The following is a 27,362-nucleotide window of genomic DNA, read 5'->3' as shown; positions in this document are numbered from 1 at the left end:
CAGTAGCACGTGAACATTTGAGCACCATTTTCGCTATACTCGTTCACAGGCTCTGCGTAATAATAACCCACCCTTTGTGAAAGTTGCTTATCTCAATAGATTTCCCCATTTGCAGCTCATGTTTCGCTAGGGTGATCTTCCATCCGCGTCCGCTCCTCCTACACACTTTTCTTAACGCGTCACGTGTCCGCGACGCGACCAGGCGATGGGCAGAGGTCATGTTTTCGCTTTTCGGTGTGCAAAGTGGGACGACGGCATAAAACTAATTTTAAGTAAGGCAGATGCCCGAATTAGTTCACTGAATCTTCAGAATGTGTATCTTACTTGTGAAGGAGATAGTACGGTTGTTATGGATGAATCAGTGAAATATTACTACTATCATGGTCACTATCATTAACTGCTTTACTGTGTTTCCTTAAATAAAACCTTTAACTGATTCAAGACTTGCTACTATCTTACTGGGATAAACTGGAAATGAACAAAAGGCCTAATTATCACTTGTCTGTGACAACATCTCACGGCTTCAATTGTAAATAAAAGTAAAGATAGCTTCTCACATGCAACCAGTCAAACCACAGAACTGAATATATAGTTAAGTTATAAACTATAAAGTTTAATAAGCAAGTAGGTGAAATGGACTGCGTTTCAACTGATACTCAGCAGCTGAGTCTTAGCGTCGCTATTTCGAATTTTGCTTCATTTGTTTACTTTACTGTACTGAAACTTTATACAACAATTTGTGCATAATTAATTGTATTGGAACTGAAACTTTATGTGTACGAAATATGAGAGAGCAGGCTATTGCTACGTACACAGCTACTTGTACGTCAAGAGCACAATTAAGAGAACAGAAATTTGTAATGGAAGATTTAAAGCTTCTCTTCCAAGAAAACATTTTACTACTTGCATTTTGCAATAATGCAATTATCTGGTTGTGATTAATTATGTGAATTTCATTGTAATGTTCATGGCCATTGATTTTACAGTTTTTCTACAGAACGAAAGGTGTTTCGTTTTTACTACTGAAATGGGGAACAACTAACACAATTCTGGTATACCGTGTTAATGGCGCGTTATTAAGTTCACATACACGTACAGGGCTTGATTGCTATGAAAGTGGGCTCGTCAGAGATGTAAAGTGTTTCTTCTGACCCGATACTATAGAAATGGCGGAGGCAGAACATAAGTATTGAGCTATGGTGTGACAGATGTTTTCGCTGGGCCAAGAAATTGACGCTATGGCGATGAGTTGTCTCTAAAGCAGATAAATCACCTGTAAATTTTTTAATGCCTAGAACTGTGGCTGCCTGATAGAATCCTATGTGTAAAATTCCTTTCAAACACGTTAGACGGCATATGAAGGTGGGATTCAGTGGATTCTTTCATAAGCACATACAGTTTCCATTACAACAATGGATGCCCTTGCAATAATTTATTTGTGTGACATGGCGTTCATCGAACATTTTCTCTTCCAAAATTAATCAATGCTTGGTCCGGATAATAAAGGACTTTTATAATCTCTGTTTTCATCCAGTTCTTCTTCTGTAGCACAAAAGATGACTTGATTTGAAAGTTATCTTAATAAAAATAAAGTGATCGTTGTTATTCATTAAAAGTTTTATCTGTTGGCAATGTAAGCTATCTGTAAGCTTACGTAAACTTTCAATATAGGAGTTCATAAACTTTGAACATAAGAATTCAACTCAGAAAATGTGTTGCAAAATATGGAAGAAACTGACTTGAAAGCGTCTATCTGGTTCTTTGTCTCTTTAAACATTCGTTATGGCAAGAACACCGTGAAACATTAAACATTTAACTGAGAAACTGTCCCTGAAAAAACTCAATGTTCCTTTTTTAATTATTTAATTTTGGATTATATGTTGTATAATGGAAACACAGTGACACCACTCTTGTCTTGAAACCGCGTCGCATTTGCTCAAATGGTTCAAATGGCTCTGGGCACTATGGGACTTAACATCTGAGGTCTTCAGTCGCCTAGGCTTAGAACTACTTAAACCTAACTAACCTGAGGACATCACACACATCCATGCCCGAGGCAGGATTCGAACCTGCGACTGCAGCAGATTCGCGGTTCCGGACTGAAGCGCCCAGAACCGCTCGGCCATAACGGCCGGCTGGTATTTGCTGAACTACAACTAATTACTGAGATGCGTCTGCCGCAAGGCGCTCTCTTTTCTTTTTGTTTAAATAAAAGGCAAAAACATACCTGGTTCATAACAAATTTGAATAAGTAAAAATAGTTCTTATTTTGGTGTGGACTTTGGATGCCGACAATGACTTGGGTTAGATTATAACACCAATGCAATAAGTTTTCTGATTAGAAAAGTTTTATACTGAGAAATTATCGCTCTGCTTCACAAACATTAACGCACAAAAAAATTAGTTCTTGAGTGGGAAAACGTAAGTAGCCTTCAACATCAAATGAAATCTTTCCAAAAATATAACTCGTAAAAATGATATTAAATATTTCAGTTATTCCTATCCCCAAATTGAATTTGAAACTTATGCTGTTTATCTTTCTCTATACTCCAGTCTCTGTATGTATAGATCAAGAATGCGTCACTACAAACTACTGCAATTAAGTAAAAAAATCTGAAACCAGTTACCTTAATTAAACCCTCTTCTATTACTCTTCAAAATAGTAGTAGAAAAATATTCTTCAATGCTTCAGTTTCTTTGCTAATCTGAAATAATTAATCAGTAAATCAATACTTTCCACATCCTCAGAATATAACTGCAACAGTACCACTCTGCGTATGCCGTACTACTAGTATGAAACACCACTGCCAAACACTGTCTCTCCTCGTCTCACGATTAACAGTGCGACTCTTCTCCCGCGCATTTTGCAAAGCGGAGATGATCGAAATATGCCTCCAGGCGACACAGCATCTCTGATGACACTGTGCGCTCATGATTTCAAACAGTACAAATGCGTTTACGCTTTCATGACATCCAAATGCTAAGGAAGTACCCATGAAATTATTTCTATCCCTCTATCGAAGTTACTGCCTGTTTGTACGTCTGTTATTTCGCGACGATCTACCAGTTTTTCCTCTTCCATCGGTCAAATAAACAGCTGTTACCTTCTTCATACACCTATCACCGCTACTGTTCCATATACTTGAGCTCTTTCTTCAAACCCGCACATTTCTTGTTCCTCCAATGTCTTGATTTTATCGTTATTCATGAGCTTATGCTTTGATTCTCTTGACAAATCTTATGACCTATTCTTCTACTGGCCTTATGTTTGTCATGTAACAAGTACGACACGTAGCAATGTGTAAACGTATCCTCCGCTATTTTCTTTTTTATTTGTATTTTATAATAAGAGTAATAGCTTAAAGGCTTCAGCTAAATTTAAAGAGAATACTTCACGCCCACTTCAGTTAACGTAAGAGGGAGCACTTGGCTTGAGACTTGACAGGCGTGCGCCTGGACGTTAAATATGAAACGCGGTGTGCTGTCAAGAGCGAGAAGGCGCGAGATTAACGCAGCCGGACGTTATAAGGGCGTGGCATTCAAGCAGGATCGCAGAAAGCGTCTTGAATGTACTAGGACAACCTGCACGTTGGTACGACTTGCTGTCAGTTTAAAAGCGGAACGGCTATGTCAAATGGGAATCCCCGTAGTGATCTGCTATGCAGTACAGTGGAATCTCGATTATCCGACATTCGATTAACCGCCTTCTCGGATTATCCGCCGAAAAGCGCGTCAGCGTTATCGATTGATTTTGTTCCTGTCACAATAGTTCCACCTCTCTCTCTGACGCATGCTGCTTCACAAACATAAACATGTCATCACTTCCTGTTTATTACAAAGTTCAGAAAAGTCCTTGGCTGAATGGTAATTTGTTTAAACAATAGTCTTTTGATGCATTTCTTACCGCTGTAAAAAACCCTTGAAATCAAGAAACCTGCCGCCCCGTGCAGCTGTATTGCTAGACGACATCGCTAGCCACCGCCCTCCGCCTGAACTTGAACTTACTTCAAAGCTATATTTCTTCCCCCGACCCCCGCCGACGCCCAGTCTCAAGCCATTCAATAATCCAACCAATGAACTAGTTTGTTTCTGATTTGTTAAAATATTGCAGGAGGATATAAGTCAGCGCTCTGTTAGAGGAAACGTAACTGTCTTGTGAGCCTTTTGAGGCAGTGAAAGGCCTCAACATAAAAATGCATTTTAAACAGTTGCTCAAGCTTTGGGAGACCTTAAGGAAACCCCTCTACAAAAATCACGGGACAAGGTTTGTCCTAGCCTAAACAAGAGCATGATCTTTCAGAAACTAATGAGGCACACAATAGAGATTTAGTGACTGATTTGCAAACACTTGAGGGTGATAGCCAACCAGAAGACCTAGAGGAATGTGTAGCAGAAGATAACGTCGCTGCTGTCAGCAATGACGAATTTGAAGATGATCATATAATCGATCTTGTTTTGCAGCAGTATAGTGTTGATCATGCGAAGTCAGATGATAAAGAAAAGGAAGAAGAAGAAATGATTAGCCTCTCAGCAGCAAAGGATTCGCAAGAGACTCAGACGTTTGGAACGCTACAGCAAGAAGTGGCGTGACGCAGCTGCAAACTCCAGGCTTAAGAAAAAGAAACAAAAATCATTTTACACTTTTAAAATACAGGGCTATTAGAAAAGAAGAAACAGATTTCAAACATTTATCGCTTCCTAATCACAAAAGATAGAAACACAACTGCAACGTTCCTGGAAAGATGGATCAAATGGGACTTAACATCTCAAATCATCAGTCCCCTGGACTTACAACTATTTAAACCTAACTAACCTAAGGACATCACACATATCCATGCCCGAGGCAGGAATCGAACCTGCGACCATAGCAGCAGCGCGGTTCCTGACTGAAGTGCCTAGAACCGCTCGGTCACAGCGGCCGGCTCCTGGAAAGAGAAACGTTCAATTTTTTATGCGTTTAATGTCAGCACCATGTGTTACACGCCAAATACCGAAACGGTTGCTGATTTGCTGCCACATACGAAGCAGCTGGTCTCTCGTTATCGAATTCCACAGCTTCAACAATGCGATGTCGCAAACTTTCAAGAGTGTCAGGCATAGGGAGGGTAAAAATGCGGTCTTTTACCTAACTCCACTGATAAAAGTCACAAGTTGTGAGTTCCGGAGACCTGGGAGGCCATCGGTGATGACGTTCACCTTTTGCTCCCTCTCTTCCAAGCCAACGTCCAGCAATAGTGTCAATCAGGTAACAATGGACGTGCTTAGAGAATTTCTCTAAGGTGTCAGTCAGGTAACTTTGGACGCTCTTAGAGGATTTCAGTAAGCACGCCCAGCGTTACCTGATTGACAAGAATCCAGGACGTTGGATTGGAAGAGGAGGAGCAGTAGATGAGTTTTGTCACTGGTGGCCTCCCAGGTCTCCAGGCCTCAAACCTTGTGACATTTACGAGTTGGGTATGTAAAAGAGCGCGATTCCCCCTCTCCCCACCCCCCACCACGCGATGCCTGACGCTTGAAAGTCTGCTACATCGCATTGTAGAAGCTGTGGAGTACGATAACGAGAGACCAGCTCCTTCGTTTGTGGGAGGAAATGAGTCACCGTTTTGATATTTGTCGTGTAACGCATCGAGCTCACATTAAATGCACAAAAACTGAACGTTTCCCTTTCCAGGAACATTGGAATTGTGTTTCTATCTTATGTGGTTTGGAAGAAATAAATGTTTGACATCTGTTCCTTCTTTTTGAATAGCCCTGTAGATTTTAAGTGTCTACAATTTTTTGTTTTCCTTTCTCCTTATTAGAAATGTGTATGTTTAACTTAATTTTGTTTTCAGTTCTGTAAGTGACTTGTTTGATTCTCCTCTGATTATCGCACCTTTTTGGCCTTGCGATCATACCCCGGTCCCGAAAGTGATGGTTAATCGAGGTTCTACTCTATATCGAGATATCGCGGAAGTTTTTAGAGGACGATACGTAATGATTTCTCTGTCACAGTTAACATATTTTCATTCATTTTCGAAACGAGTACAACTAGTCTGGCTCAAGAGTGCAGTACTAAGTATTGGCGCCATAAATAATGAATCATTAGAAGACTGCCTCACAGGCAGGTCACGTAGACGAACCTCCCCCCTTCCCCCCCCCCCCCCCCCCCCCGGCAAAAATGCTGGTCTCCAATTTAATGTAGTACTTTCAGTGCACTATCGCTTTTCGGACACGGCTCCGAATGTCAGAAATAGCATTTAAATAGGGAAAGGTTATTGCGCAAATATTACACGTAGCGTCGTGTACAAGTAGGAAATTACATTGAATGTGTGTACAGGTATCATTTTCAGCTGTGACGGTTGTTATAACGACGGAGGACAACAGTCTCGAATCATTATGCTGTCTCGAGATGATAGGTAACTGATTTCGGCGCATGACCTGGCGCATGAGAGAGCTCTGACGTTGTGTATCCAGAGTTTAACCACATAGATGACCGACTAATGGCTTGACGGAAGAATTTCTTTCCCGTCCTTGATGTCAGTTTATTATGCACAGACGAGCAAAAGTATATTTTAGAATCGTAATTGAAATACCCGCATGGCAGTGCTAAATTATTTAATGCCAATGACAATTCCACTATATATCATTTTTCCACATTGTACCTGTCTTAAAATTGAAAGTCCTTGGAGTAGATTTCTGCAGTTGTAGAAATGAATAACTTGAGTAATGTTTCTCTTAGTCGTGAGTACCTGATTCACCAGAACAATTACATTCAAGAGCCAAAGAAACTGGTACACCTACCTAATATCATCTAGGGCCTACACGAGCACGCAGAAGTGTCGCAACACGACGTGGCATGGACTCAACTAATGTCTGAAGCAGTACTGGAGCGTAGTGACACCATGAATCCTGCAGGGCTGTCCATAAATCCGTAATAGTACGAGGAGCTGGATTGGCCAGAACAAGTTTTTAAACTCAGAAGAGTGTTCCTAGAGCCACCCTGTAGCAATTCTGAACGTGTGGGGAGTCGCATTGTCCTGTTGCAATTGCCCAATCCGTCGGAATGCACAAGGACATGAATGGATTCAGGTGATCAGACATGATGCATACGTACATGTCACCTGACAGAGTCGCATCTAGACGTATCAGGGGTCCCATATCACCTCACACGCCCCACACCATTACAGAGCCCCAACCAGCTTGAACAGTTTCCTGCTGACGTGCAGGATCCATGGATTCATGAGGTTGTCTCCATACCTGCACACTTCCAACCACTCGGTACAATTTGAAAAGAGACTCGTCCGATCAGATAACATGTTTCCAGTCATCAGTAGTCCAATGACGGTGTTGACTGGCCCAGGCGAGACGTGAAACCTTGTGTCGTGCTGTCATCAAGGGTACACGAATGGGCCTTTGGATCCGAAAGCCAATATCAATGATGTTTCGTTGAATGGTTCGGACACTGACACTTGCTGATGACCCAACATAGAAATCTGCATCAATTTGCAAAGGGGTTGCACTTCTGCCAGTTGAACGATTCTCTTCAGTCGTCGTTGGTCGCGTTCTTGTAGGATCTTTTTCCGGCCGCATCGATGTCGGATATTTGATGTTTTACCGGATTATTGAGATTCACGGTACACTCCTGAAATGGTCGCACGGGAAAATCTCCACTTCATCGCTACTTAAGAGACGCTGTGTCTCATCGCTCGTGTCGACCGCGGTGGCCGAGCGGTTCTAGGCATTTCAGTCCGGAACCGCGCGACTGCTACGGTCACAGGTTCGAATCTTGCCTCGAGCGTGGATGTGTGTCATGTCGTCATGTCCTTAGGTTAGGTAGGTTTACGTAGTTCCAAGTTCTAGGGGGCTGACGACATCAGATGTTAAGTCCCATAGTGCTCAGAGCCATTAGAACCAATAAGGGGCTCAATATGGCGCCCTCAGTGTCCAGTGAAGTTGAAAGCGCAAGATTGCATTCTAAACAGCAGAATGAGACATGTCTGTAGGTGTGCCGGCTACCTCTCTTGATATGCTGTGCTTCAGATCAGCACATCTGTGAATGTTCCCCTGGTAAACCCTACGCTTCAGGTACCCCCACAACCAGAAATCACAGGGAGTGAGATCAGGTGATCGTGCCAGCCTAGCATTTGGAAACGATCAGCAGATAAATCGATCGTTTCCAAATGTGTTTCGGAGAAGGAGCGAACTTCACGGACGATGTGCAATGGGGTCCTGTCTTGCATGAAAACTGAGTTCAGTGCGTCTCTCTCCTGTAGGGCGGGTGTGACACGCTGGAGAAGCTTATCGCAGTAACACTGGCCAGTGACACTGCACGTGTTTGGTCCTTGAGCGCCAACCTATCCAAAAAAGAATGGGCCAACGATGAGCGTAGCCGTGAAGCCACACCATGCGGTGACACGTTCAGCATACAAAGAACTTCGTGCACAGTGACTGGAGGTGAAGATCCCCATACTCGGCAGTTCTGTGAGTTCGCCTCACCCGCCAGAGATAAATGAGCTTCGTCTGTGCATAGGATGGCCCAGGGCCAAGCCTCGTCAAATTTAATCCTTGCGAGAAAGTGGAGAGCGAAGTCAACACGTCGTTGCGTGTCCTGTGGTGCAAGCTGCTGTACGACATGGATACTGCACGGATACCAGTTGAGAATGGTTTGAAGCACCTTCCGTATAGTGGACCACGGGATGTTCAACAGTCGTGACACAGCACTCGCACTGCCTGACGATCGGGAATTGCGCGCCGAATTTTCTGCCATAGCAACAGCTATTTCATCAATCTCCTGTGGTGCAACCGGTTTTGGTCTCTTCCCGGAGCCACGCCCAGTTCTCCAGTTGATTCGAACTTCTTCATCGTGCTCCGCACAGCAGGTGGAGAAAGAGGGCCCTTCAGCAGTCCTTTCAGCCAGCGAAACTCTCAAAGTGCAGCTGCACTGTCACCGTTGTTTTGATAACAGAGGTTCACCAATCATGGCCCCTTTGGTCCGAGCTTATGTTGACACGTCAACAAGTGCACTGCGACTGGTCAGATGTGTGAAACTATGAATCACGATGACTGATCACGGCATCTATTGGCGACTATTAGAGCTGGATGGCGACTCTGCGGCGCGTGTAAATCATAAACCCCATACTCTGGACATTAATGTTGCAAATTTTGTACTCGTACGGTAATTAGTTCCCGTGTTATAACGTGCTATGTAAGGAAAGTTTAGTTATAACCACCCGGTATACCAATATTTTTAAAAACTGGCCCATCCCTACCTCCGTGAGTAGCTGAACTTGGATTATACCCAAACAGTACATTCATCCACACACCATAAAGTGGTTTACAGACTGCAGATGTCGTAGAAAAAGTAATTACTCATTTCCCATTCCGATATTTATTGCCAATCGTCGGATGAAGGCCGACTGGGATATTGATCGATCTGTACAGTTGACTTGCGCCGGACAACGAACCGAGCCGCTCTGATGGCGGCTTCGGTGCCAATGCCGAGTGCCGCGTTCAGTCAGTCTGAGCCGGCCGGGGTTTATAGGCGCGACGCCCTCCACGGCTGCAGTTAATCAATCGAGGACCTGGCGGCCGTAATTGGCTTAGCTAGCCCTCTGAATGCGTTGCGCAATTCGCCGCCGCTACAGGTGGCCGCGAGCGGTCGTCCGGCGGTGATCAATGAGGGCTTCCGGCGATCCGCCGCTGAAAGGGCCGGCGGTGGCAAAGTGGGCAGCGGAGGGCAGCGCGCGAATCCCTGCACACGCGTTCGTGCAGGCCAGAGAGCGGGGTTACGAGGTAACGAACTCAGTCAGCTGGCGTGCGTGTCCGCGAAACAGTGTCTGAAATTGCCTCACGGTAATTACCATGATGAAAAATCATAAATTTCTTTTGGTTCGCCATATCAGGTTGAAAGCTGATTTGTGCAATCTCCAGCGCAGGGTCGCCAGTTTGTTTATATTTGGTCTAGCGCGTCACTTCTATCTGGTGTCCTATGGAGGCTTTATTTTTGTAGACTGCATGCATTCCCGATGGCACTTTCCGGACAAGAGGCGTTTCCCCAGGCCGCGATTGAAACCTGCAGTTCTTTGCTGCCACAGTTTGGGATGTTATTGGACGGTCCCCCTATGATAGATGTTAGACTACTAGTTACCCTAGTGCTAGATCGGCTATTGTTAATCTTTTCATCCGATTTTTTAGTTTCGAATTATCAATCTTTAATTTTTTAATTTTCTTCATTGTTTAATGAATTAACTAGTGTTTTACTTCAGAATTTAGGTACAATGGCGCTAAGACCCCAAAACAGTGGTGGGCTATAGCGATTGCTCTCGTGTATGACTTTGATCCCAAAAAAAGTGTTTTACAGCTGTCCTGGTTTTATTTTCCATGAGCAGAATGAAAACAGCTCCTATCGTAGCACAGGAAAGGTGAATATGTCCTGGGCAGACAGGATTGAACCGTGAATTTACTTTCAAAATCTTTCCTTAAAGAATGACTTTATTTACTGGTGATTCATCAAGAAAATTGACAAATTTAATCACACTAGGTGAGCGTGGAAGTAGTTGCCATGAAGTAACTGATGGAAAATTACCTTTAGCAAACGTGAATTTATTCCTAAAAGCTTTTCAAAAGAGATTTAAAATTATAAGCAGAAAAGCACACTCAAAATATCAAGTTACAATTTAACAAATGTGAATTTTATTCCTAAAATCCTTTTCAAAACAGGTTTAAAATTATAAGCAGAGAGGCACACTAGAAATACCATGTCACAATTTATTATATGTGAATTTTATTTCTAAAAGCCTTTTCAAAACAGATTTAAGATTAGAAGCAGAAAAACACTCTCGAAATATCAAGTTACAGTTTTATTTAGAGGCGAGAACAATATTAACAATAGGAGCCTTCGGGCTGAGAAGCTTGCCTGCTCCCTCTCAACACGGCCGTAGTCACGACCGCTCACAACAACCTCTGAAAGAGTAGACTGGTGCAAATCTGCAACAAACCAGATTACTTTAAACGAAAATTTTAACAACTCATACAAACATGCAAACTATGCACCCCGTAGGAGGAATGGAAATGGTACAACCCTCAAATTATTTGCCACCGAAAGTGCATTTTTTTTAAAGGAATCTTATGGTGGAAGGGTGAAAAGCTTGTAACCTAAAATGACTATTTAAATAAAACCCATAAAATGCAGACTTACATAAAATGTACAACATGCTCTATTTTACACATGTACCACCTCGCAAGATGATAACCAAGATAGAAACATATATCAAGAATTCGGCCTTTAAGCAATAAATTCGTTAGCACTGAATCCGACAAACATGACAGAGACAGCTATTAACGTATGTCAGATTAACAGTGGGGGGGGGTTACTAAACAACCCGAACCGTAGGTTGCTTTAAAACCCACCAATTCCACAAGGGAAAAACGGACAACCCAATTCACAATAACCACCTTCCCGCGGGTGGGCAAAAGGAGAAGAATGGTGGGACGACCCCAAAAAAAAAAAAAAAAAAAGAACGGCTGGTGACCTCACCAAGACAACAAGTAGAATTTAACAAGTAAATGAAACAAAATATCTCCAATCACTTATCTTCTAATAAACTGCGATTTCTGGCGAAGATCTGGCGCAGCACCCACAACGCTCTCCCGAACCATCCGCTGCCAGGCGCTTCAACGGACGCAGGAAGGCGCGCCGATCTCCGGTCGCACGGCGTCGCAGCTCGCCCCGGCCAGCCCGACATTATGGTTCGCTCTTGTTGCTCTCTTGTGAACCGCAAAGCCACTACCCCGTTCTATACGGCGCTGCCCTCTGGACTCACGTGGGGACCTCACATGCGTCGATGCTCAAGGCGGACAAGTCATCTCGTGTCTCGGTGCGCGACCAACCAACCGACCAATCCAACCGCCAATGACCGTTGCCTGAGCAACTCGAGCAGACTGGCGGCCTAACGTGCAGACTCAGATGCAGGAACTCAGTCCCGACCGGGCGACCACTAGCTGAGTTCTGTTACTGGCAGAGTGGCAAGACTCTCATTTTCTGGCTTTAAGGTCTGATCCAAATGACAGACATACTACACTCCAACGACAGACAGACACTAACTGCCGCACAAATGCAAACGAGAGACAGACCAGCAACTGGTGACGCGAGACTGACCTACCCTCACTCCGACTGACCCCCGTAACGTATGGCAGACCGACAGACAGACAGGCACTGACTGCGCGACGCTCAGCTGGCTGACCAACTGACGTGACTGAGACAAACAGACTCACCGACTGTGGAGTTTTTAGCAGCAGCATACTACGCCGCTCTTTGGCCATAGAGAAACACAAAAGAGACAAACGAAGACAATTAGAGAAAAACATGGTGGACATATAAACGGAGACAAACACTTTATAAAATACATGGAGCCATTCACGGGCGTAGAGTCCAAGATAAAATTTCTTCAGACACTTGGACACATACATAGACGAAAACTGTCACACGTGAACATAGGTGCACAAAACGAATAACACTGAACCACTTAAGCACAAACGACGCCACACACAGAAACACGAGGTGTTGATCTCCGGCGCGCGAATGTCCACTAAGCGTGTAGGAGTCCGGGGACCTGCCAAGAGAGGAGGAGGGGGGGGTGGGAGAGGGAGTGGGGAGAGCAGAGATGCCACAGGCAGGAGAGATAGGGGGGGATGGAGGAAGAGGGAGGGAAAGCCCGGGGGAAGAGGGGTGGAGGAAGGGGGTGAGGGGAAAAGGAGAGAGAAGGGAGGGAGGGTGCCCAAAGGAAAAGACACAGGATTTGGGAGGGGAGGATCAAAGTTGGTAGGAGGGGGAGATGGAGGGGAGGAGGACATCATCAGGGCGACTGCGGAGCTCAGAACGCCCCTTAAATGCACGTGAACAGGCAACTTTTCCCATTTTCCCACCAGAGGGAAATACCAAAGCTGCGGTTGCCACAGCGGCGCCACCGCCAGAAGCGGAAAGCGACTGCTTTACACTACGCGCTGCGGCGCGCTCCTCAAACCAGCAAACTTTACTACGGCTCAAGGATGTGAAGGAAACTAGCTTTTCCTCTTACCTGGCAGTTTCAAAGACATTCCAGTCAAGATATCTTGATATATAGTCAGTTTCACAAGAAAGTATGTACAATAATTTTAAATGTAACGTCCGAAGCGACGTCTCTGGCAGTGGTCTCGAATCTGTAATCAATGTGCTTTTGAACAGTGTAAGGGTAAACAGTGTGAGAGTTGAATGTTTTGTTTTGTCGATTGCATTTTAAAGTGAGTAAAAAAATATCTGAAGCGTCACGAGGGAGTGTTTCTTGTAAACCATCTTTTTAGGCGTGGTCTCCTCTTTCAAAAGTCTGGTGTACGAAGTGTGAAAGGCTGCTTCGACGGACTGTCAAACACTCGGCGAAAGTGCATGGTTGGGGATGTTTCTCTAAACGCGGTTTTGGCTATTTGCACTTATTTACAGCCAATTTAAACGCTGAAAAAATGTGAAATATTTATCAGAAATGCTTTCTGAGGTCCTTTAAGAACCTAATTGGTTCGAAGAAGGCAACTTGGCGCTTCAAGAGGTTAATGATCCAAAACATCGCTGCCGTCTCTGCACAGCGTGGAAACAAGACGGTGGGGTCTCCACGATGGAGTGGCCTGCAGCAATATCTCCGAATGCAAACCCGATCGCAAATGTTTAGTCGTATATTAACGTGAAGCTTAAAGAAAGCTGTCACATTAAATCAGGACGATATGGAGATCGTTACCGAAAGAACACGCAGAAAACTCGTGAGAAGCATGCCAAAAATGCGTCAAGCTATAATCCCTAATTAACTAACAGGTAATTGTGTTATCAGTATTAACATGTACTTTCATGTAAACATATATTTATAACAGTCTTTTATTTCATACAGATAACGGCTACACTTTCTTGTATAACAATGTGTTTGCGCTTTTTTTCTTGTTTGTACACTACTGGCCATTAAAATTGCTACACCACGAAGATGACGTGCTACGGACGCGAAATTTAACCGACAGGAAGAAGATGCTGTGATAAGCAAATGATTAGCTTTTCAGAGCATTTACACAAGGCTGGCGCCGGTGGCGACACCTACAACGTGCTGACATGAGGAAAGTTTCCAATCGATTTCTCATACACAAACAGTGGTTGATAGGCGTTGCCTGGTGAAACGTTGTTGTGATGCCTCGTGTAAGGAGGAGAAATGCGTACCATCACGTTTCCGACTTTGATAAAGTCGGATTGTAGCCTATCGCGATTGCGGTTCATCGTATCGCGACATTGCTTCTCGCGTTGCTCGAGATCCAATGACTGTTAGCAGAATATGGAATCGGTGGGTTCAGGAGGGTAATACGGAACGCCGTGCTGGATCCCAACAGCCTCGTATCACTAGCATTCGAGATGACAGGCATCTTATCCGCATGGCTGTAACGGATCGTGCAGCCACGTCTCGATCCCTGAGCCAACAAATGGGGACGTTTGCAAGACAACGACCATTTGCACGAACAGTTCGACGACGTTTGCAACAGCATGGACTATCAGTTCGGAGACCATGGCTGCGGTTACCCTTGACGCTGCATGACAGACAGGAGCGCCTGCAATGGTGTACTCAACGACGAACCTGGTTGCACGAGGGCAAAACGTCATTTTTTCGGATGAATCCAGGTTCTGTTTAAAGCAGCATGATGGTCGCATCCGTGTTTGGCGACATCGCGGTGAACGCACATTGGAAGTGTGTATTCGTCATCGCCATACTGGCGTATCACCCAGTGTGATACTATGGAGTGCCATTGGTTACACGCCATGGTCACCTCTTGTTCTCATTGACGGCACTTTGAGCAGTGGACGTTATATTTCAGATGTGTTACGACCCGTGACTCTACCCATCATTTGATCCCTGCGAAACCCTACATTTCAGGAGGATAATGCACGACCGCATGTTGCAGGCCCTGTACGGGCCTCTCTGAATACATAAATGTTCGACTGCTGCACTGCCCAGCACGTTCTCCAGATCTCTCACCAATTGAAAACGTCTGGTCAGTGGTGGCCGAGCAACTGGGTCGTCACAATAAGCCAGTCACTACTCTTGATGAACTGTGGTATCGTGTTGAAGCTGCATGGACAGCTGTACCTGTACACGCCATCCAAGCTATTTGACTCAGTGCCCAGGCGTATCAAGGGCGTTATTACGGCCAGAGGTGGTTGTTCTGGGTACTGGTATCTCAGGATCTATGCACCCAGATTGCGTGAAAATGTAATCACATGTCAGTTCTAGTATAATATATTTGTCAAATGAATACCCGTTTATCATCGGCATTTCTTCTTGGTGTAGCAATTTTAATGGCCAGTAGTGTAATAGTACCCGTGTCATGTAATATAATGCATCATGCCAAGTAAAGTAACATGTTATATGATGCCATCCCCCCGCCCTCCGAGGAACAATCAACCCTCAGAAATTTTATTCCTCCCATAAACACCTTTTTAGCTATTACATGTATCCTCTTCAGCCATATGATATGAGGAGCATTCAATAAGTAATGCAACATATTCTTTCGCAGCCAGTTTCGGTTGAAAAATGCGTAATTTATTGTGGGACACGGTCGAATATTCCGGATTCAGCCCCTACAGATCACGATGTCCAGATACGTGGTATCGCTATACGTACCCTTCAATACGACGTCTGTAACGGAGCTGAGTTCCAAGCAGAGAGCTGTCACTGGTTTCTTTTGGAGGGAAACCAGAGCATCGCAGATACTCCACAATGTCTACGGACATCTGGCAGTGAGCAAAAGCACGGTGAGTCGTCGTCTGGAACATCTGTCATCATCGCAACAAGATCGAGCAAACCCCTCCGATCCCCCATGTGTCGGCCGGCCAGCCACACACAGCTGGAGAGTTAGAACGTCTGGACGCTCTCATCCGAGGTGATCGAGGGATCACAAACACTTCGCTGCTCAGCTGGATGTCTTCGTTGGTACTACTCACACACTCGTCCACCAGTTGGGGTATTAAAAGTTCTCTGCCCGCTGGGTTCCTCGCCGCCTAACAGAAGACTACAAAGGGCAACGAAGGACCATCTGTGTTGAGTTTCTTCCACATTATGAGCCTAATCTTGACCATTTTTTGTCGAACACCGTCACGGACGATGAAACATGGGTTCAGCATTTCGAACGAGAAAAAAACGACAATCCCTCTAGTGGTGCAACTCCGCCTCTCCTCCAAAGAAAAGTCCAAAGCCGCAGTCTCAACTTGTAAGGTGATAGCGACAGTCTTTATGGGCTCTGAAGGGGTTAATCTGTATGATGTGCTCTGTGATGGGGCAACTATCAAATATGAAGTGCATTGTGCTACCCTTCGGAAACTGAAGAAACAACTTCTGCATATTCGTCGCCACAAAAACGCAAACAAACTTCTCCATGACAACGCAAGGCCTCACACAAACTTCTCCATCTGAGAGGAGCTGACAAAACTTCGACAGTTCCTCCTCATCCACACTACAGCCCGGATCTCGCAGTTTCCAACTACCATTTGTTTGGCCCAATGAAGGAAGCACTTCACTGTATAAGGCGGCGGAATAACAATATTAGTAAGTCATACGTCATGAACGGCAGCAACAGGAAATATTAGAATACTGTTCGCCGTCTTTTACGAGAACACGGAAATTATTTATGTGGTCAACCAGAAAGTGATGGAGAAATTACTGACTATAATTCCTAGTCTGCAAGTCCACCGTTTTGTCCAGCCCATTGAAAGAATTGTCTCTATTCTCTATTTACTCAGCGGGATCAGGACTATGATCAGCCGGCCACAGTGGCCGAGCGGTTCTAGGCGCTTCAGTCCGGAACCGCGCGACTGCTGCGGTCGAAGGGTTCGAATCCTGCCTCAGGCATGGTTGTGTGTGAAGTCCTTAGGCTAGTTAGGTTTAAGTAGTTCTAAGTTCTAGGGGACTGATGACCTCAGATGTTATGTCCCATAGTGCTCAGAGCCATTTGAACCATTTGACTATGATCAAAAATGAAGATTTTGAGTTCCAATTGGTAGATATATTTGGTAAGGTTACACACGCGCAATCTCGTAATATTCACTATGTTAATACTAATAATAAATGTCTCTATCCTAAACAGGACTATGAGCAGTTCATAGGCGACCTCTGATAACCCAAATAATTGCTCGCCACAAAAGTGGAAAATAATTGTCACCACTTGCCACACAGATTTGTTAACATTACAAGCGGCAATTAAATCTAAGCCATCCAGGATGGAGTACAGTCATCATGAGTTCACTTCCCATTATTACTGAAAATATACGTTTATTAATAGCCTGTCTCTGACGTCATCCGAAAAAGCGAGTACTCCGGCGTTTAACTGACGCGCATCATACGGTGGGTGCGAAGTATATTTATATCTGGGCGCAGCGTACGGCCAAGGGAACACCTGCTGTCATCTGCTCTATGCCGCTGGTAGTAGCCTCTAAACGGCTGCTTTCTCAGACACATAGTATGTTATAACACGGATGTGCATTAATTTTGAATTTTCGTAATTTTTGTTGAATTTAGTTAAGTTGGTTGAAATCACGGAAAAAGTTTTAACTCGCCTGCATTTAAACTTAGCCGTCTAGAATTTTTAAAATGGAACTGACAGTAGAACATGACCTCTGAACTACAACTTTAAGAGACCTTGTATTTTTTATTATTTATATCCGGGCCTTGAAACTTGTTATAGCTCATTGATTAATAAATTTCATGATGTGCTGTAAACAGAACTTTCTAGTTTAATACAAGATACTTAATCTACTATAAATAACGAAATTTTTGTTCCATATTTAGTTTTCAATAAATTGCTCGAAAACTATTAGAGGTAGCTCAGTGGGGTCATGTAGTTACTATTTTTATGTTGAATTGAAGCGTCATACATATTTTCGTATTTCTAAATCTAATATTTACCGCCTTCAATATTTCTTAAAAACATGGATTCAAATGTTCAAATGTGAGTGAAATTCTAAGGGACCAAACTGCTGAGGTCGTCGGTCCCTAGACTTACACTCTACTTAAACTAACTTATGCTAAGAACAACACACACACCCATGCCCGAGCGAGGACTCGAACTCCCGGCGGGAGGGGCCGCGCAATCAGTGACATGGCGCCTCTAACCGCGCGGTCACTCCTCTCGGCAAACATGGATTCTTACCAAAATATTGCTTTAATCACGTTGAGACCTGTACCAGTTAATTCTGACATACATATACACCTTACGACCAGTTTTCGGGTTCCTACCTTTATTATTTAGCGGCACTTATTTTTTTCTTTAAACGATTTACTTTGGGAAAATATTCATCTGACCAATCTGAGATTCGACAGTTTAAACATTAATATACTAAAGCACATGCTGACAATGTTTGGAAAAGCAACTTTAACTTTTAATTTCATTCTTAAATTATGGTACAATAATTGTGTGCTACGCATAGACTCGTTATGGTGACGTGGCGCTACTAGCAGTGAACTGGAGTAAGTTCCGGCACACTCGCTCGCATCTGTATCTCTCAAATGATACAGCGCTTGTTTCGCCACAGCTGGTAGCGGTACATGGATGATAGGAAGATTATTTATGCAGCAAGAGTTTGGCTCCGACGACGAGTAGTAGAATTTTACCTTGCGGGCATCCATGCCCTGCTGGTAACGTGGTTAAGGCCGTTGCACTGAATCGAGATTACGGCAAGAAACAGGGTTTTGTAGCCATACGTGTGGGAAATAATAATGTGTACTGGAATCCCGAGTAAAACAAAACTGCCGACAAAAAAGAGCGTAGCATTACTTACTGAACGCTCCTGGTAATGTATACTGCTTACTATGGTTGGCGAATCTTCTGGATGTTCTGGCACAGTATGACGCACTTTGGCCTACAAACTGCAAGATGCAAGTGTGCCGACACCTTACAGCTAAGATGGCTCACTTCACTAGGGCAACAAGGTTAATTCGGAAAAAAAGCATGAATACGTCAAAGTCATTTGATTTAAGTGTCGTTGAAACTTCCAGATAAGTTCACTTACTTTGGATCCCTAATTATGCCTAGGACATATTCGCTTTCTTTGTGCTACGATAGGATCATTCTGGTTACCATAATTTTCTCATTAGACGGCCATAGCTTGGTAACAGATGTAGATATTTGTTGACTCGGGTGAGGACTGGTCCCTTATAGGTATTTTTATTGTCTTACGAACATTAATTACTTGTGTTTGTCTATCGTCTTACAAAATTTCGACCATTTCGCACAAGTCTGAAACAGCAAAATGCCACGAGCAAAAGAAAAATTACCAAAAAAGTTTTTTGCACGTAAAAAAGAAGGAAACTATATTTTTTTAAATTCTTTAATTTGATCACAATAGAACATTTCTAATTTATCTGATTTTAAGCCGTTTCTGGGCATTCAATTCACGTAGGAATTAATTTATGTGGTGCATTTACCTCCACTTTACAGCATCGTATCTCGACACCAGATAAAGATTGTTGGATGAAAAATTTTTCTGTATATTCTATCCATTTACCTAAGCGCAAAGCTTGAACTGATTCGCATATGTTTAAAGTATAGAAGTAGAGTACTTTAAAAAAAAAAACAGAAAAACTACAGTAACACAGAGGTTCGAATGACAATACAAATAGCACTGGTCCGGGCTAAACCAAAAACGTTTAACACCTTGGGCCTAACTCACATAGGAACTGAACACTAACCGCCCCCCTCCCCCCCCCCCCCCCACACAGACACACAAAACCACAATTCTGCATGCGGGCTTTTCAAACATATTTGTTAATGCATTTCCGCGGAGTTTCAATTGTTGACTGAGAAGCTTTGAGATGGTGAATGCAAATGCTCAATGGCACAGAAAGAGCAGTACATGCAGCTGTCCAGTACATAAATTCCGTTGTGTAAGACACAGTGGTAAGGAGAGGTGGGCTACTGTTGTCATACGTAAGTTGGACTGGAACGAAAATGATTAGTGAACCAGTTAACAAAGTCAACAGAACATTGACGTAACCCGTATATCTCCACGTTTACGAGGACTAATTACAGACAATGCAACAAGCAATAAGTTCAGCCCACAAAGTCAGCAAGGATGAGTCTCTTTGAACTAAAGTACAAATGATGGTGTCTGAGCTGCGACTATGCAGCGTGTGCATCGTGTTATATATCAAAGTGGCTTCAAGTGCAAGTGAGATGTGTGGCTGCCCCAGCTCTACTGTACCACGGTGGCAGAGGGTACTCATGGTACGGAGCCACTGGAGGAGTGGCTCAGCGCCGGCCGTGGTGGCCGAGTGGTTCGAGGCGCTTCAGTCTGGAACCGCGCGACCGCTACGGTCGCTGGCTCGAATCCTGCCCCGGGCATGGATGTGTGTGATGTCCTTAGGTTAGTTAGGTTTAAGTAATTCTAAGTTCTAGGGGACTGATGACCTCAGCTGTTACGTCCCGTAGTGCTCAGAGCCATTTCAACCATTTGAGCGGCTCAGCTGGCGCGCACCATTGGGTCTGTGGGATCCCACATGACTGCTGTCGATGTCTAATGGCAAGTAGCAGTTACGTTGCCAGTTTTGACGCCCATGGGGTGGTACTGATACGTGATACCACAAATTCGAAGTTACGTGTTTCCAAAGAAGACACTACCCCTGAAAACTGCCACATTAAACTAATTTAGTCTATAACGGTTGCTGCTGAACAGATGTCTGCAAATGGCGTTATGCTCGCTCGCATTGCTCGGTGCTTGTAGCACTGCGAAAGTCTGAAATACACTCCTGGAAATGGAAAAAAGAACACATTGACACCGGTGTGTCAGACCCACCATACTTGCTCCGGACACTGCGAGAGGGCTGTACAAGCAATGATCACACGCACGGCACAGCGGACACACCAGGAACCGCGGTGTTGGCCGTCGAATGGCGCTAGCTGCGCAGCATTTGTGCACCGCCGCCGTCAGTGTCAGCCAGTTTGCCGTGGCATACGGAGCTCCATCGCAGTCTTTAACACTGGTAGCATGTCGCGACAGCGTGGACGTGAACCGTATGTGCAGTTGACGGACTTTGAGCGAGGGCGTATAGTGGGCATACGGGAGGCCGGGTGGACGTACCGCCGAATTGCTCAACACGTGGGGCGTGAGGTCTCCACATTACATCGATGTTGTCGCCAGTGGTCGGCGGAAGGTGCACGTGCCCGTTGACCTGGGACCGGACCGCAGCGACGCACGGATGCACGCCAAGACCGTAGGATCCTACGCAGTGCCGTAGGGGACCGCACCGCCACTTCCCAGCAAATTATGGACACTGTTGCTCCTGGGGTATCGGCGAGGACCATTCGCAACCGTCTCCATGAAGCTGGGCTACGGTCCCGCACACCGTTAGGCCGTCTTCCGCTCACGCCCCAACATCGTGCAGCCCGCCTCCAGTGGTGTCGCGACAGGCGTGAATGGAGGGAAGAATGGAGACGTGTCGTCTTCAGCGATGAGAGTCGCTTCTGCCTTGGTGCCAATGATGGTCGTATGCGTGTTTGGCGCCGTGCAGGTGAGCGCCACAATCAGGACTGCATACGACCGAGGCACACAGGGCCAACACCCGGCATCATGGTGTGGGGAGCGATCTCCTACACTGGCCGTACACCACTGGTGATCGTCGAGGGGACACTGAATAGTGCACGGTACATCCAAACCGTCATCGAACCCATCGTTCTACCATTCCTAGACCGGCAAGGGAACTTGCTGTTCCAACAGGACAATGCACGTCCGCATGTATCCCGTGCCACCCAACGTGCTCTAGAAGGTGTAAGTCAACTACCCTGGCCAGCAAGATCTCCGGATCTGTCCCCCATTGAGCATGTTTGGGACTGGATGAAGCGTCGTCTCACGCGGTCTGCACGTCCAGCACGAACGCTGGTCCAACTGAGGCGCCAGGTGGAAATGGCATGGCAAGCCGTTCCACAGGACTACATCCAGCATCTCTACGATCGTCTCCATGGGAGAATAGCAGCCTGCATTGCTGCGAAAGGTGCATATACACTGTACTAGTGCCGACATTGTGCATGCTCTGTTGCCTGTGTCTATGTGCCTGTGGTTCTGTCAGTGTGATCATGTGATGTATCTGACCCCAGGAATGTGTCAATAAAGTTTCCCCTTCCTGGGACAATGAATTCACGGTGTTCTTATTTCAATTTCCAGGAGTGTATATCAATATGGCCGCTTTCTGGATGCAGCGGGCAAGTGCACTTCACTTCCTTCACACTCGTTCGAGCATCCCATGCTATACTCTAATTACTTGGTCAGCACTTAGTCGCTCACTGCAGGGTCATAACACGTAAAAATGAGACGAAGGGGAGAGTGAGAGCTAAACTTCATTAGAAAGAATGTATTCTGAGTCCAAAAGACGGTGATCGTAGCTGTGTTTGGGTGGCGTTGTCATTGCTGACTGATAAGGGTACACTGTAAACTGACAATGGCAAGAAAGGCATTTCTGAAGAAGAGAAGTTTGTTAACATCAAATAGAGATTTAAGTGTTAGGAAGCCTTTTCTGAAGGTATTTGTCTGGAGTGTATCCATGTATGAAAGTGAAACATGGACGACAAAGGATGCTAAAAATTATGTGGGTAGATCAGATAACTAATGAGGAGGTACTGAATAGAACTGGGAAGAAGAGAAATTTGTGGCACAACTTGATTGGAAGAAGGGATCGGTTGGTGGGACACATTCTGGGGCATCAAGAGGTCACCAGTTTAGCATTGGAAGGAACGGTGTCGGTTAAAAATCGTAGAGGGAGACCAAGAGATGAATGCATTAAGCAAATTCAGAAAGACGTAGGTTTCAGTAGTTATTCGGAAATGGAGAGGCTCGCACAGGATAGAGTAACATGGAGAGCAGCATAAACCAGTCTTCGGGCTAAAGACCACAACAACACAACATGGATGTACTGGTGACGTGAATTCAATACGGACCAGTTTAAAGCGAGAGACCGAGCTTACGTGCACCAACTTGTTTGGAATGCTACAGTCCGTTAAACTACACGTTAAAATCATGGAGGTTCATGTGGAGGAGGGCGTCTCTGAAAAATTTGTTGGTTGTAGTAACCACACTGCATAACATTGGTGATGCTTCTAGCTCCATTCAAAAACGCAACAGAAAGGCTCGAAGACGAGACGTACTCTACAGTTCAATTCTTGTTCTTGTGGGTGCATAAACTGACAGGTCACACTAATGCAGTGTCTGAAGATACAGCGCCCGCGTTTTAATTGCTGCAGACCCAGTTTTGTTGTGTAATACATGCAGCGTGTCCAGAAAATGAAAATTGTAATTAATTTTAAAACACTAGTTTGGGTCACTGGTATTTTGGCAGTACAGTAGAACTGTGGTGTCTATTAACTGTACAAACTACTAGCGCTGAAAGTGTCCTGTCTCCGTCTCATGGAGTAGGAATCTGGGCGTTACACGGAATAGTAACATTTCTGGGACCGGATTTCAGATTATTAAAAATGATTTCCGCTGCTGATAGAGATGATACGTTAAACGCTATGCGTCAAATTTGTGATGAAATATCATTTTCAGGTTAACTACAGTAAAATTATAACGAGACCTACAATAGAATTATAACGAGGCTTACTCTGTTTTTGTGATACAAAGTATCTGTAAATACTTGGCGCCGCCGGGAGAATGTCAGTTGCACTCACTAGCCAGGAAAATGTAGTGTCTTTTCGGAGTGGCTAAACTGAGGACCACGTCATACTAAATCAACCGCTGAGGGTGACTTGTATTCAAACCGAATGGATAGTGTAGTGGTGACGACGACCATCCACTTCAGAGTTTGAAGCCTAACAGCCAAGCTATCTAATTTAGCGAGAAGGATGTTGTGTTCCAAACTCAAATGCGCCTAGCGACAGTCGCCTCGGACAGACGAAGCAGAGTTGACCCGAAACAAGTAGAAGATATTCTAAGAATTCATTGTAATTAAAAAGCTAACAGAGAATAATTAGGACACAATTTTTTCCCGTTAGATTTCTAATTTCTTAGATGGTAAGAGTCACATGCGTAATTTTGAATGAATAAAGCAGTTGGACTACAAAAAGCGGCCATGTGGTTTTTCATTCCGAGACCGATCGCCATTATAAATGTTTATAGCTACCTAGTTTTTCAACGAAACACTTGAAAGTGAAATAAAAAAAGAGTTACAGCTACATATATGTAACGTCGTCAGTTGCTACATTCAAAGTTGACTTCCACTGAGAAAGCAATTTTCACATTTGTAAATCTCAATCATTTTCGTTGCTCTTTGAGGGAATATTTCGAAAACAATCGAAATCTGTTTATTATGGAATTCGAATGTATGTACATTGAAGAGTTATTCCCCAAAATATTATACTCGAACTCCGAAAAGTAACGATTCTGTGAGCATTTGAACCCGAGCACGCAATGCACGCCTCGGCGTTAGAGAATCAGTTGCCACATGTCGCTGCCGCTGCCATCACCCCTATTTATACCGATTTGAGTAAAATGATTTGCTGGATTGTTGTCTGGGCGGTTCTACTCAATATGCGAAAGAAAGTTTCAGTAGTGTCATTTGAAGATAAGCTCGAAAGACAACTTTCAGCCGAAGCGAAATTGTCAACATTGCTTCAAATTTGGCCGAATTTCTATTTAATGTAGGCCATACTGCATTAATGCACGAGGAAAATGCCTTTAAAATCAAAATCGGCCATGAAATGTGCCGATTCTGTGAAGAAAGAGACGCCAGCGTCGATGCGCTCAGCGACGAAAACGTCGATGCGCTCAGCGACGAAAAGGGTTTTGAGAACGAAAATGAGGGCTTATCAGGCTATTGTAGCAGAAAGCGGCCATCCACCAGCCAGGGCGATATTTATTATGTACCAGGCATCGATCATAGTCCGTAACTTTCAAGTTTTGTCTCCGTTTTTTATATGATAAACACTTGTGAAATTTTAAAAGGGTTTTTCTCAAACCTGTGTTTTTCGGCATGCTTTTCGTCGCCCTCGGTACAACTGGCATGCGATTTTAGTGTTTCTTGATCTCCCATGAAGCAAACTGAATTCCATTCAGTTCATCGTAGCCGATTTTTTATGTTCATATTTATTATTTTCTTCGGTCGAGAAAGAGGAGCCCAAAAATTGTAATTTTTCTGATATCTATAATTTCGTCAAAAAATTTCTTTGCAAATCCCTATGATGAAATAAAATTACATTCGTATGGATCAGGAGGATATGTTAATTTCACGTTTCATACAACCACAACCGGAGTTACATCTACAACCTTCGATCTACATCGTTTCTGAGCTGCCTCGGAAAAATCCCAGTTCCACAGTGAAGATATCAATATTTTTCAATAACAAATACCAATAAAATCTTTAATGTATGCCTTATTCAATGCAGCAAACCACACTACGTTCCTGTACGGAGTAAACAGATCCTGAATTTGTGCAATATTTTCTTCCGTGACCATGTCGTTCTACATCTACATGGATACTCTGCAAATCACATTTAAGTGCCTGGCAGAGGGTTAATCGAACCACATTCGTTATTCTGTATTATTCCAATCTCGTGTTGCGCGCGGGAACAATGAACACCTATATCTTTCCGTACGAGCTCTGATTTCCCTTATTTTGTCTTTGTGATCGTTCCTCCCTATGTAAGTCGGTGTGAACAAAATATTTTCGCATTCGGAGGAGAAAGCTGGTGATTGGAATTTCGTGAGAAGATTCCGTCGCAACGAAAAACGCCTTTCTTTTAATGATGTCCATCCCAAATCCTGTATCATTTCTATGACACTCTCTCCCATATTTTGCGATAGTACAAAACGCGCTGCCTTTCTTTGAACTTTTTCGATGTACCTAGTCAGTCCTATCTGGTAAGGATCCCACACCGCGCAACAGTATTCTAAAAGTGGACTGACAAGTGTAGTGTAGGCAGTCTCCTTAGTAGGTCTGTGACATTTTCTAAGTGTTCAGCCATTAAAACGCAGTCTTTGGTTAGCTTTCCCCACAACATTTTCTGCGTGTTCCTTCCAATTTAAGGCGTTCGTAATTGTAATACCTAGGTATTTAGTTGAATTTACGGCTTTTAGATTAGACTGATTTATCGTGTGGTGGTGGTGGGTAGTGTTTAACGTCCCATCGACAACGAGGTCATTAGAGACGGAGCGCAAGCTCGGGTTAGGGAAGGATTGGGAAGGAAATCGGCCGTGCCCTTTCAAAGGAACCATCCCGGCATTTGCCTGAAACGATTTAGGGAAATCACGGAAAACCTAAATCAGGATGGCCGGAGACGGGATTGAACCGTCGTCCTCCCGAATGCGAGTCCAGTGTGCTAACCACTGCGCCACCTCGCTCGGTGATTTATCGTGTAACCGAAGTTTAACGCGTTCCTTTTAGCACTCATGTGGATCACCTCACACTTTTCGTTATTTAAGGTCAACTGCCACTTTTCGCACCATTCCGATATTTCTTCTAAATCGTTTTGCAGTTTGTTTCGATCTTCTGATGACTTTATTAATCGATAAACGACAGCGTCATCTACAAACAACCGAGGACGGCTGCTCAGATTGTTTCCCAAATCGTTTATACAGATATGGAACAGCAAAGGGCCTATAAAACTACCTTGGGGAACGCCAGAAATCACTTCTGTTTTACTCGATGGCTTTCCGTCAGTTGCAACGAACTGTGACCTTTCTGACCGGAAATCACAGATCCAGTCACAAAACTGAGATAATATTCCATAAGCACGCAATTTCACTACTAGCTGCTAGTGTGGTACAGTGTCAAAAGCCTTCTGGAAATCCAGACATACGGAATCGATCTGAAATCCCTTGTCAATAGCAATCAGCACTTCATGTGAATAAAGAGCTAATTGTGTTTCAGAGGAACGATGTTTTCTAAACCCATGTTGACTGTGTGTCAATAGACCATTGTCTTCGAGGTAATTCATTATGTTCGAACACAATATATGTTCTAAAATACTGCTGCATATCAACGTTAACGATATGGGCCTGTAATTTAGTGGATTACTCCTACTACCTTTCTTGAATATTAGTGTGACCTGTGCAACTTTCCAGTCTTTGGGTACGGATCTTTCGTCGAGCGCCGGCCGGTGTGGCCGTGCGGTTCTAAGCGCGTCAGTTTGGAACCGCGTGACCGCTACGGTCGCAGGTTCGAATCCTGCCGCGGGCATGGATGTGCGTGATGTCCTTATGTTAGTTAGGTTTAAGTAGTTCTAAGTTCTAGGGGACTGATGACCTCAGTAGTTAAGTCCCATAGTGCTCAGAGCCATTTGAACCATTTTTTTTTTTTCGTCGAGCGAACGGTTGTATATGACTGTTAAGTATGGAAGTAATGCAT

This window comes from Schistocerca serialis, chromosome 4 (assembly GCF_023864345.2).
Source record: "Schistocerca serialis cubense isolate TAMUIC-IGC-003099 chromosome 4, iqSchSeri2.2, whole genome shotgun sequence".
Taxonomy (NCBI): Eukaryota; Metazoa; Arthropoda; class Insecta; order Orthoptera; family Acrididae; genus Schistocerca; species Schistocerca serialis.
This window is presented reverse-complemented; position numbering follows the sequence as displayed.